Here is a 13,725-nt window from a genome sequence, read left to right on the forward strand (position 1 = left end):
AAATTACCAGAACTAAGAGGCAAGCGTGATCACTCTGGGGTGAGAACAGAGTGCGCTGACAATACTAGGGCCATGTCTGATACTGCGTCACAGCTTGCAGAGCATGAGGACGGAGAGCTTCATTCTGTGGGTGACGGTTCTGATCCAAACAGATTGGATTCAGATATTTCAAATTTTAAATTTAAATTGGAGAACCTCCGTGCATTACTAGGGGAGGTCTTAGCAGCTCTCAATGATTGTAACACCATTGCAATACCAGAGAAACTGTGTAGGTTGGATAAATACTTTGCGGTACCGGCGAGTACTGACGTTTTTCCTATACCTAAGAGATTAACTGAAATTGTTACTAAGGAGTGGGATAGACCCGGTGTGCCGTTCTCACCCCCTCCAATATTTAGAAAGATGTTTCCAATAGACGCCACTACTCGGGACTTATGGCAAACGGTCCCTAAGGTGGAGGGAGCAGTTTCTACTTTAGCTAAGCGTACCACTATCCCGGTAGAGGATAGCTGTGCTTTTTCAGATCCAATGGATAAAAAATTAGAGGGTTACCTTAAGAAAATGTTTGTTCAACAAGGTCTTATATTACAACCCCTTGCATGTATCGCGCCGATTACGGCTGCGGCAGCATTTTGGATTGAGTCTCTGGAAGAGAACCTTAGTTCATCTACGCTAGATGATATTATGGACAGGCTTAGAGTCCTTAAACTAGCCAATTCATTCATTTCGGAGGCCGTAGTACATTTAACCAAACTTACGGCTAAGAACTCTGGATTCGCCATACAGGCACGTAGGGCGCTGTGGCTAAAATCCTGGTCAGCTGATGTTACTTCTAAGTCCAAATTACTTAATATACCTTTCAAGGGGCAGTCTTTATTTGGGCCCGGGTTGAAAGAAATTATCGCTGACATTACAGGAGGTAAGGGCCACGCCCTACCTCAAGACAAAGCCAAAGCTAAGGCTAGACAGTCTAATTTTCGTCCCTTTCGGAATTTCAAAACTGGAGCAGCGTCAACCTCCACTGCACCAAAACAGGAAGGAGCTGTTGCTCGTTACAGACAAGGCTGGAAACCTAACCAGTCCTGGAATAAGGGCAAACAGGCCAGGAAACCTGCTGCTGCCCCAAAGACAGCATGAACCGAGAGCCCCCGATCCGGGACCGGATCTAGTGGGGGGCAGACTTTCTCTCTTCGCTCAAGCCTGGGCAAGAGATGTTCAGGATCCCTGGGCGCTGGAGATCATCTCAGGGATACCTTCTAGACTTCAAATTATCTCCCCCAAAAGGGAGATTTCATCTGTCAAGGTTGTCAACAAACCAGATAAAGAAAGAAGCGTTTCTACGCTGTGTACAAGATCTGTTATTAATGGGAGTGATCCATCCAGTTCCGCGGTCGGAACAAGGACAAGGGTTCTACTCAAACCTGTTTGTGGTTCCCAAAAAAGAGGGAACTTTCAGGCCAATCTTAGATTTAAAGATTCTAAACAAATTCCTAAGAGTTCCATCGTTCAAAATGGAAACTATTCGGACAATCTTACCTATGATCCAAAAGGGTCAGTACATGACCACAGTGGATTTAAAAGATGCTTACCTTCACATACCGATTCACAAAGATCATCAACGGTATCTACGGTTTGCCTTCCTAGACAGGCACTACCAGTTTGTAGCTCTTCCATTCGGATTGGCTACGGCCCCAAGAATCTTCACAAAGGTTCTGGGTGCCCTTCTGGCGGTTCTAAGACCGCGAGGGATTTCGGTAGCTCCGTACCTAGACGACATTCTAATACAGGCTTCAAGCTTCCAAACTGCCAAGTCTCATACAGAGTTAGTTCTGGCATTTCTAAGGTCGCATGGATGGAAAGTGAACGAAAAGAAAAGTTCTCTTTTTCCTCTCACAAGAGTTCCATTCTTGGGGACTCTTATAGATTCTGTAGAAATGAAGATTTACCTGACAGAAGACAGGTTAACAAGGCTTCAGGATGCATGCCGTGTCCTTCATTCCATTCAACACCCGTCAGTGGCTCAATGCATGGAGGTGATCGGCTTAATGGTAGCGGCAATGGACATAGTACCTTTTGCACGCCTACACCTCAGACCGCTGCAATTGTGCATGCTAAGTCAGTGGAATGGGGATTACTCAGATTTGTCCCCTACCCTGAATCTGAATCAAGAGACCAGAAATTCTCTTCTATGGTGGCTTTATCGGCCACACCTGTCCAGGGGGATGCCATTCAGCAGGCCAGACTGGACAATTGTAACAACAGACGCCAGCCTACTAGGTTGGGGCGCTGTCTGGAATTCTCTGAAGGCTCAGGGATTATGGAATCAGGAGGAGAGTCTCCTTCCAATAAACATTCTGGAATTGAGAGCAGTTCTCAATGCCCTTCTGGCTTGGCCCCAATTAACAACTCAGGGGTTCATCAGGTTTCAGTCGGACAATATCACGACTGTAGCTTACATCAACCATCAGGGAGGGACAAGAAGCTCCCTAGCAATGATGGAAGTATCAAAGATAATTCGCTGGGCAGAGTTTCACTCTTGCCACCTGTCAGCAATCCACATCCCGGGAGTGGAGAACTGGGAGGCGGATTTCTTAAGTCGCCAGACTTTTCATCCGGGAGAGTGGGAACTTCATCCGGAGATTTTTGCCCAAATACTTCGACGTTGGGGCAAACCAGAGATAGATCTCATGGCGTCTCGCCAGAACGCCAAACTTCCTCACTACGGGTCCAGATCCAGGGATCCGGGAGCGGTTCTGATAGATGCTTTGACAGCACCTTGGAACTTCGGGATGGCTTATGTGTTTCCACCCTTCCCGCTGCTTCCTCGATTGATTGCGAAAATCAAACAAGAGAGAGCATCTGTGATTCTAATAGCGCCTGCATGGCCACGCAGGACTTGGTATGCAGATCTAGTGGACATGTCATCCTGTCCACCTTGGTCTCTACCTCTAAGACAGGACCTTCTGATACAGGGTCCATTCAAACATCAAAATCTAACTTCTCTGAAACTGACTGCTTGGAAATTGAACGCTTGATTTTATCAAAGCGTGGTTTTTCTGAGTCGGTTATTGATACCCTGATCCAGGCTAGGAAGCCTGTTACCAGAAAGATTTACCATAAAATATGGCGCAAATACCTATACTGGTGCGAATCCAAACGTTACTCCTGGAGTAAGGTTAGGATCCCTAGGATATTGTCTTTTCTACAAGAAGGTTTAGAAAAGGGTTTATCGGCTAGTTCATTAAAGGGACAGATTTCAGCTCTGTCCATCTTGTTACACAGGCGTCTGTCAGAAAATCCAGACGTCCAGGCTTTTTGTCAAGCTTTAGCTAGGATCAAGCCTGTGTTTAAAGCCGTTGCTCCGCCATGGAGTTTAAACTTAGTTCTTAACGTTTTACAAGGTGTTCCATTTGAACCCCTTCATTCCATTGATATAAAATTTTTATCTTGGAAAGTTCTGTTTTTAATGGCTATTTCCTCGGCTCGAAGAGTCTCTGAGTTATCAGCATTACATTGTGATTCTCCTTATCTGATTTTTCACACAGATAAGGTAGTTCTGCGTACTAAACCTGGGTTCTTACCTAAGGTAGTTACTAACAGGAATATCAATCAAGAGATTGTTGTTCCATCCTTGTGTCCAAATCCTTCTTCAAAGAAGGAACGTCTTCTACACAATCTGGATGTAGTTCGTGCCCTCAAGTTCTACTTGCAGGCAACTAAAAATTTTCGCCAAACTTCTTCCCTGTTTGTCGTTTATTCTGGACAGAGGAGAGGTCAAAAAGCTTCTGCTACCTCTCTCTCTTTTTGGCTTCGTAGCATAATACGTTTAGCCTATGAGACTGCTGGACAGCAGCCTCCTGAAAGAATTACAGCTCATTCCACTAGAGCTGTGGCTTCCACTTGGGCCTTTAAGAATGAGGCCTCTGTTGAACAGATTTGCAAGGCTGCAACTTGGTCTTCGCTTCATACTTTTTCCAAATTTTACAAATTTGACACTTTTGCTTCTTCGGAGGCTATTTTTGGGAGAAAGGTTCTTCAGGCAGTGGTTCCTTCTGTATAATGAGCCTGCCTATCCCTCCCGTCATCCGTGTACTTTTGCTTTGGTATTGGTATCCCAGAAGTAATGATGACCCGTGGACTGATCGCACATAACAGAAGAAAACATAATTTATGCTTACCTGATAAATTCCTTTCTTCTGTTGTGCGATCAGTCCACGGCCCGCCCTGTTTTTTAAGGCAGGTAAATATCTTTTAAATTATACTCCAGTCACCACTTCACCCTTGGTTACTCCTTTCTCGTTGATTCTTGGTCGAATGACTGGGACTGACGTAGAGGGGAGGAGCTATATCAGCTCTGCTGGGTGAATCCTCTTGCATTTCCTGTTGGGGAGGAGTTATATCCCAGAAGTAATGATGACCCGTGGACTGATCGCACAACAGAAGAAAGGAATTTATCAGGTAAGCATAAATTATGTTTTCATGATTCAGAGCATGCAATTTTAAGCAACTTTCTAATTTACTCCTATTATCAATTTTTCTTCGTTCTCTTGGTATCTTTATTTGAAAAAGCAAGCATGTAAGCTTAGGAGCTGGCCTATTTTTGGTTCAGCACCTGGGTAGCGCTTGCTGAGTGCTGTCTTAGAGCCCCATGTATGAAGGAGCGAGTAGACATGCTTCTCAGCTCGAAGTTGTCAAACAGGATCCGCTCACCTTTGCAACATACGGCCAGCGGACGAGCAGGATCCGCTGCCCGTATGTATGATTACATGCTCACTGTCTCCTAACTTTTTGGGTCGATATATCTATATACAAATACCTCTTTCTGGCTCCTAAAAGTGTGCCTGGTTCCTAAATATTCTTACTGGCTCCTAAATTTTAAAGATTTGTCGACCCCAGGCATAGAGTGTAAGAAGCAGCGGTCTAGTACATGAGCCCTAAATGTAGCCACCAATCAGCAAGCAATACCCAGGTGCTGAACCAAAAATGAGCCGGCGCCTAAGCTTACATTCTTGCTTTTTTAAATAAAGATACCAAGAGAACAAAGAAAAATTGATAACAGGAGTAAATTAGATAGTTGCTTAAAATTGCATGCTCTATCACAATCATAATTTAGAAATAGACTATCCCTTCATAGGAGAGCAACAAATGGACAGTATTGATATATAAGGACATTTCAGCACTATATTTTTCTCAATGTTATTTTAATTAAAACTCAAAATACAACCGTTTTGCAAAGTATTTAAATCAATAAAGATACAAGTTTGGCTGCTACTGCGCATATTGTGTGTGCAAATATCACCTTGATGGTGAATAAACTTAGAATAGCTTGTGAGCATGCACACACTTGTGCAAAGTGATTCTAATTTGCAATTTGATTGTAATTGGTTACAGTGATTGCAATGAAAACAACAAAAATTTGATGTTTGAATAACAGGAGTTTGAGAGCAGTGATAGACTAAACAGTTTGATAAGATTTTTTTCTTGTTTCAAATAACATGTAAATCTTACACTGCAGTTTTTATTCCTACCTAACGATTGCATATATTGATGATTAAAACAAAAACATAGCGCTGGGATGTCCCTTTAAGTCGGAAGTTCCATGACCAAGATATTCTATGCTCAGATGTGACACATTTGTCCCTGGTTTAAGCAAAACTAAATTGAAATTAAACACCATTTAATTCCCCATACAATTTTAATAGTAATGCTGGTCCCAGGCACCAGCTTTGAAAAGACTTCCTTGATTTCAAAATAAACAGCTTTACCTTAAATCTTGTTCATGCAAAAAGTATTTTTTTTTTAAAGTTTTATGATTCAGATAAAGCATGCAATTAAAAAAATTAAAAAACTTTCCAGTATACTTACAGTATCAAAATGTGTACTTTTTTATATATGCACATTTTCTGAGGCTCTAGCTCCTTAGTGTGCAAAAGTAAACGTGTATGCATTTTGTGATAGGCTAAGGGTTGTCACATGATACAAGGGGAGGGATAATTGGAGTAACTAAAATCTGATAGAAAATATTCTGCTGGTCATTTTAAATTCAAAGTGCTATTCCATAGTCCCTTTTTATTGTGTAATTGTCAATTATCCATTAACTAGTTTTAATCCCCCCCCCACTGCCCCTAGAGTCAGGAGTGAATTATGCTACACAGTGATTGCTTAAGGAGTACTGGATGTGGTCCTAATCGGCCATAGCAATGAAGATTAGATGTCCCTGGAGTGGAAAACAATGCAAATTGTGCTTACAAAATGACAAATATAAATAAAACAATTATTTTGTAGGCAGATCTTTTATAATGCAGTTCTTAATTGCTAATATATACTATGCACATAAAAAATAGTTAAAATTTCCCTTTAATGAAGCAGAACTCATTAGTGGCACAAAGCTCTAAAGATCTCGTAGATGTAACACATAAGCTAATCCGCAAACAAACAAATCTGTTTCCTACCAGTTGCATTCTCTACCATATGGTGAGCTGGCACACATTAGTTGGAGCTGCAATATGCTATATCTTTTTTTCCCAACTAATCTTAGAACTACACTGTGATTATCATTTGCAATTCATTCCAATAATCTGTTAAAAGATTTTGGCTTATTTTACAATATTTTGTTTTTAATTATCACATTAAAATGTGGGTGTTCAGCAGGCAACGTATAAATTGAGCTTAATACGGTGACTGCTTCCAGCAAAATTTAAAAAAAAAAAATTGTGTTCTCTGCAAATTGTTTTAATAGTCATACACATACTAATTCATTGTACACACATCTGTTTTTAAAGACAGAATCATAGCAAGTTTATTTTTTATCAGCTCTGCAGCATATGCTTTCTATCTTAGCGCCCACTCCTTTCAAGAAAAACACCTAACATTGAACTGTAGAGCTAAAAGTTGACACATTGCTGTTGACAAAAAATGTACAAACAATAGATTTTTGACGGGGAATGTAAAAAAATATAAATTTGACAGCTGCCTGTGTCCATTGTTTGATGTTTTCCTATCCTGAATAAACCAATGTTTTCTTGTTACACTTACAGTGGTGTCATGCTACTCTGTAAATGTTTTGGGTATTGCCCAAATATGCCAGTGTGTGTTAGTACAAAGTATGCAGCCGTTTTATTCATTTCAGTTTTAATTTTAAAATAAAAATAAAAAATTTACATGCAATTTTTTTTTCCAACAAGTACTGCTCATTCATATGTTTAATAGAAATTTTTGAAGTACAGTGTCCCTGTAAATTAGATGTCTGTCGTTCAGGTAAATGCTATTGGGGTCATTTGTTTTTATGACAGGCAGCTGGGTCTAACAATCTGATTTGAACCATTCATTTATAGATCACTGGTGTTAAAAATGCAGATTTCTGTGCCTGGTTTCCTTATTAGTATATGTCAGGGGTGGATAAACTTTTTCTTTATATTAGAGTGCTCAAACATAGGTGATAATCTCCCTAAAAATATATTTTGCTTTCAGTATGGTTATATTTCAGGGACAGCACTGCTAATCATTAGCCAACTTAACAAAAATGTTGGGTCCACCTTGGGCAGATGTGCCAAGGTTTGTCACACTTGCCATATATGATTTTTTTAAAAAAAAATTTTGTGCAATTATAGTATCATTTGTAGAAGATAACCTACCAATAAATTATCAAGCTATCCTAAATCTGTTGGGGAAAACCCCCCAATATAGTTGAATAGCACCTGTAACCCATAAAGCAAACAATAAATGTGTGTGCGTATATAAATAAATATATATTTGTATATGTGTGTGTGTGTGTGTGTGTATGTGTATATATATATATATATATATATATATATATATATATATATATATATATATATATATATGTATATGTATATATATATTATATATGTGTGTATATATATATATTATATATGTGTGTGTGTATATATATATTATATATGTGTGTGTGTGTGTATATATATATATATATATATATATATATATATTATATATTATATATGTGTATATATATATATATATATATATATATATGTATATATATATATGTATGTGTGTGTGTATCCTTAATATGAGAGTCCACGGCTTCATTCCTTACTTGAGGGAAATACAGAACCTGGCCACCAGGAGGAGGCAAAGACACCCCAACCAAAGGCTTAAATACCTCCCCCACATCCCTCATGTCATTCTTTGCCTTTCGTCACAGGAGGATGGCAGAGAAGTGTCAGAAGATACAGAGTAGTTCCTTATGGAGGCTAGTACCCTTCGCAATGGGACATGAGTTTTAAGTAGTCTTGTCAGCCTCTCAGTAAGAGCATTGACGAAAGTTAGGGTCTGAAGATGCTGGGAGAGTCTTTCTGCAAATCCATCCAGATTCGTATTAACAGCTCCTAAGCAATCAGTGTTGACGAGTTATAGTGCCTGCTTCTATCACTCAAGTCCATGTCAGGAGCGATGCTACAAGACTGTCAAACTTGAGAGGCTGTGTGTGCAACGGCGGAGATTCCGTTAAGATCGTTTCATTTTATATTCATATGATAACGCAAGAAGACAGGGTCACAGTGTGACTCCTTTTATCTGTATGGAATTGAAGGTTAATATCTCTGGAAGGGGATTATTGAACAGGGGGGAATTGCACATAATTTCTTTATTATGTTTTATGCTGCGACATGTGTGAGATGAGGCTCAGGCAGATGTTGGAACGTTCAGGTTTCACTTTTGTTTTGGATAGCTGCACGGTCTGTAAGATTTGGCGCGCTTCTTTAAGGAGCAGGGGCGGTCCTGCATGGTGCACCACATGACTGGTGTGGTCTCTTTGATTTCCTCTTCCTGACCATGCGGTTTACAGGAGACAAAGTGGTTTTTCTATGGAGCCTGGGTCATAGGAGGTGGTGAGTGAGCCATTGGGGTTCTAAAGGTGCCATTTAACTTTTTTTTTTTCTATAGTTAATCATAAAAGTGCAAGCTATGGATGACTCTGATACGTTAGCGGGTACTCCCTCTTTACCTAAATCTAATACATGTTTTTATTGTGAGGAGGCTATGGTATACCCGCCTGCTCAATTATGTTCCACATGCCTTGATAAAGTACTTATATCTAAGAAAACCAAGATGTTTAGTACCACTGAGCCGTCCACCTCTGAGGGGTCTCCGTCCCGTGAGGAGTGCGTTCCCTGCTGTCATCTTTTATTACACATGCAGCTTCCCATTGCACTGCTAATCCTTTGGGAGGGGCCTTCTTACCGCCAGACTTTACTGAATAGCTTCAAACGGCAGTGTCTGTGGCATTGAGTGCTTTACCTCGCCCTGCTAAGCGCAAGCGAAAGGTCAAATATTGCTATCCTTCCCAGGGGTCATCTACCAACTTGTTGGATTTCTCTGATACAAGATTATCCGCTGATGAGGATGCCTCTGATACTTCAGAAGATGCTCTTTCTGGGTCAGAATCTGCTGCCTCTAAACCTCCGGCTGCGTAGCAACCAGACTTTAGATTTAGGAACACTTACGCTTTCTGTTAAAGGAAGTTTTAGCTACTTTAGAGGTTCCAGAGCCTAAATTACCAGAGGAACCTTCTATTCCTAAACTTAAGGTTTATGAGGACAGGGTGGTGCCACAGACTTTCCCGGTTCCTGTAAAGATGGCAATTATTAGGAATGAATGGGAGAGACTTGGGTCTTCATTTTCCCCTTTTTCTTCCTTTAATAATTTGTTCCCGGTTCTGGACTCTCAATTGGAGTTGTGGGGTTCTGTCCCTAAGGTGGATGGCACTATGTCCACTCTTGCTAAGAGCTCTACTATCCTGCTTGAGGATAGTTTGTCGTTTAAGGAGCCCATGGATAAGAAGCTAGAAACCCTTTTATGAAGGATGTTTCAGCACACTGGTATTTGTTTCAACCGGCAGTGGTGGTTGCGGTGGCTGGTGTCGCTATCTATTGGTGCGACTCTCTATCGGAGATGATGGAGGTGGAAGGTCCCCTTGACGAGATCCAGGAAAGAATTAGGGCCTTGAAGGTAGCTTAATTTTTTTATTTGTGATGCAAATATGCAGATTATTCGCCTGAATACCAAGACATCAGGTTTTTCTGTTCTGGCCCGTAGGGCACTCTGGCTGAAGTCTTGGTCTGCGGACATGACTTCAAGGTCTAGATTACTTTCTTTACCATTTAAGGGGAAGATTCTTTTTGGTCAAGGCCTGGACTCGATTGTATCCACGGTCACTGGGGGCAAAGGTGCTTTTCTACTGCACGATAAGAAGAAAAAACCTAAACGTCAGGGTCCTAATTTTTGTCCCTTTCGTTCGGATAAATCCAAAGCCAGCAGCCCTCCGCAAAGCCTCAACAGTCCAAGGGAACTTAGTAACCGTCTCAGTCCTGGAATAAACCAGAAGCCCGCCGAAGCAAAATCGTCATGAAGCGGTGGCCCCTGATCCGTCACTGGATCATGTTGGGGGCAGGCTTTCTCTTTGTGGAGGCTTGGCTTGGGGACGTGCAAGACCCTTGGGTTCTGGAGGTCATCGCTCAGGGATCCTGGATAGGTTTCAAATCTCATCCACCCAGGGGCAGATTCCTCTTATCAAACCTGTCTTCAAGACAAGAAAAACAAGAAGCTTTTCTAGGGTGCATGAGGGATCTCTCCTTCCTGGGAGTAATTGTACCAATGCCTCTAACATGTCCCTGTTGGTCCCATCGTTCATTCTGCCCTTAGTTCTAGAGAGACAGTTAATGACTACGATTGACTTGAAGGATTCTTACCTTCATATTCCAATACACAAGGATCACTTCAAGTTCCTAAGATTCACGTTGCACTTCCATTTGGTCTAGCTACTGCCCCAAGAGTCTTTATGAAGGTTCTGGGGGCTCTACTCGCAGTGGAGAGGACCTGAGGTATAGCAGTAGCACCATACTTGGATGACATCCTGGCTCAGGCTCCATCCTGTCGGCTGTCAGAGAACCATTCAAGAGCTCTTCTACTTCTTCGATCTCATGGATGGAAGATAAACTTAGAAAAGAATTCTCTGGTTCCCAGTACCAGGGTGGAATTCCTGGGTACGATGATAGATTCCATATCCATGAGGGTATTTCTTACAGACCAGAGACGTTGCAAAATTATTTCCAATTGTCTTGCCCTACAGACTTCCTTAAAGGGACAGTCAACAACAGAATTGTTGTTGTTTTAAGATAGATAATCCCTTAATTAACAATTCCCCAGTTTTGCATAACCAACAATTATAATTATACACGTTTTACCTTTTATTTCAGTTCTTTTGAAAGACTTGCATTTTAGCCAATCAGAGCTGTCTCCATGGTAAATTAATGTGCATGAACTCAATGTTATCTATGTTGAAACATGTGAACTAATGCCCTCTAGTGGTGAAAAATTATCAAAATGCATTTAGATTAGAGGCGGCATTAGCATATGAACCTCCTAGGTTTAGCTTTCAACTAAGAATACCAAGAGAACAAAGCAAAATTGGTGATAAAAGAAAATTGGAAAGTTGTTTAAAATTAAATGCCCTATTTGAAACATGAAAGTTTTTTTTTTTTTTTTGGACTTGACTTTCCCTTTAAGGCCCTATGTGGCCTGGTGTATGGAGGTAATTGGGCTCATGGTGTCCAGCATAGACACTATTCCATTCGCCAGATTCCATCTTAGGCCTCTCCAGCTGTGCATCTGAGTCAGTGGAACTGCAACCACTTAGATCTGTTACAACAGATTTCTCTGGACAACCTGTCGAGAGAATCGCTCTTGGTGGCTCTGTCCAGATCACCTGTCCCAAGGGACATCCTTCTTGAGACCATCCTGGGAGATTGTGACTACAAACGCAAGTCTATCAGAATGGGGAGCTGTTTGGGGTGCCAGGAAGGCACAGGGCCTGTGGACTCGAGAGGAATCTCTCCTTCCGGTCAACATTTTGGAGCTTCGAGCGATCTTCAATGCTCTGAGGGCTTGGCCTCTTCTGGGTTCGTCCCGGTTTATCAGATTCTAATCAGACAACATAACCTTGATGGCTTGCATCAACCATCAGGGGGGAACAAGGAGCTCCATAGCAATGACGGAAGTATATTGGAATCTGGAGTGGGCGGAGGCCCACAACTGCTTGCTGTCAGCGATCCACATTCCGGGAAGCGGATTTCCTCAGCAGACAATCCTTTCCTCCGGAGGAATGGTCTCTCCATCCTGAGGTGTTTGTGGAGATTTGCAACAGATAGGGGAGATGGACTGGAGGTAGATCTCATGGTGTCCCGGCTCTTTACCAAGCTACCCAGATACGGGTCGTGGTCCAGGGATCCTCAGGCAGAGCTGATAGATGCATTAGCAGTGCCTTGGAGGTTCAGTCTAGTTTACATTTTTCCACCGTTACCACTTCTCCGTTGTGTAATGGCCTGCAGCAAGCAGGAGCAAGCTTCGACAATTCTAATTGCTCCATCGTGGCCGTGAAGGATGTAGTTCGCGGACCTGGTGGGGATGTCTTCATATCCTCCATGGAGGTTACCTTGTTGCAGGGATCTGCTGGAACAGGGTGCTTTTGTTCATCAAAATCTAGATTCTCTGAGGCTGACTGCGTGGAGATTGAACGCTTAGTCCTAGCAAAGAGAGGTTTTTCTAAGAGAGTGATACTCTCATTCAAGCTCAAAAGCTGGTTACTCATCACATCTATCATAAGGTGTGGAGGACCTACTTATTCTGGTTTGAAGAGCGTGGATTCCCCTGGCATAAGGTCAGGGTTTTCAGGATTCTTTCCTTTCTCCAGGATGGTATGGAGAAGGGCCTTTCTGCTAGTTCCCTAAAGGGACATATTTTTGCTCCATCTGTGTTATTGCACAAGAGGCTCACTGAGCTTCCTAATGTTCAGTCTTATATTCAGGCTCTGTCTAGACTCAGGCCTGTGTTTAGACCTACCGCTCCTCTGTGGAGTTTAAATCTAGTTCTTAAAGTTTTGCCGAGGGCTACGTTTGAGTCTATGCATTTGGTTGACATGAAATTACGGTCATGGAAGGTTCTTATTCTACTGGCTATTGCTTCGGCATGCAGAGTCTCTGAAATGGCAGCCTAGCAATGTTAGCCTCCTTACCTAGTTTTTCATGCTGATAAGACTGTTCTTCGTACTGGGTTGGATTTTCTTCCTAAGGTCGTTTCTGATCTTAACATCAATCAGGATATTGTGGTTCCTTCCTTGTGTCCTAATCCTCCTCCTTCGAAGGAACGGTTACTTCATCATTTGGATGTGGTTCGGGCCTTGAAATTCTATCTTCAAGCTACGTAGGATTTTAGACAGACTTCTTCCTTGTTTGTTGTCTATTCTGGGAAGTGTAGAGGGCAGAAGGCCTCTTCCACTTCCTTATCCTTTTTTGTTGAGGCGTATTATTCACTTAGCATATGAGTCAGCGGGTCATAAGCCTCCTCAGAGGGTTGCGGCTCATTCAACTAGAGCTGTGGCTTTATCTTGGGCCTTCAAGAATGAGGGCTCTATGGAGCAGATTTGTAGGACGGCTACCTGGTGGTCCTTACATACCTTTTCAAAATTTTACAAATTTGACGTTTTTGCTTCAGCTTTTGAGGTTTTGCAGACTGTGGTGTCGTCAGAATAAGGTCCGCCTCTCTTACCCTCCCATTTTCATTCAGTGTCCTCTAGAGCTTGGGTATATGTTTCCCATAAGTAAGGAATAAAGCCGTGGACTCTCTTCATATTAAGAAGGAAAACAAATAATGCTTGCCAGATAATTTCCTTTCCTTCTGTATGAGGAG

The sequence above is a fragment of the Bombina bombina genome, chromosome 3 (genome assembly GCF_027579735.1).
Source record: "Bombina bombina isolate aBomBom1 chromosome 3, aBomBom1.pri, whole genome shotgun sequence".
Lineage (NCBI taxonomy): Eukaryota > Metazoa > Chordata > Amphibia > Anura > Bombinatoridae > Bombina > Bombina bombina.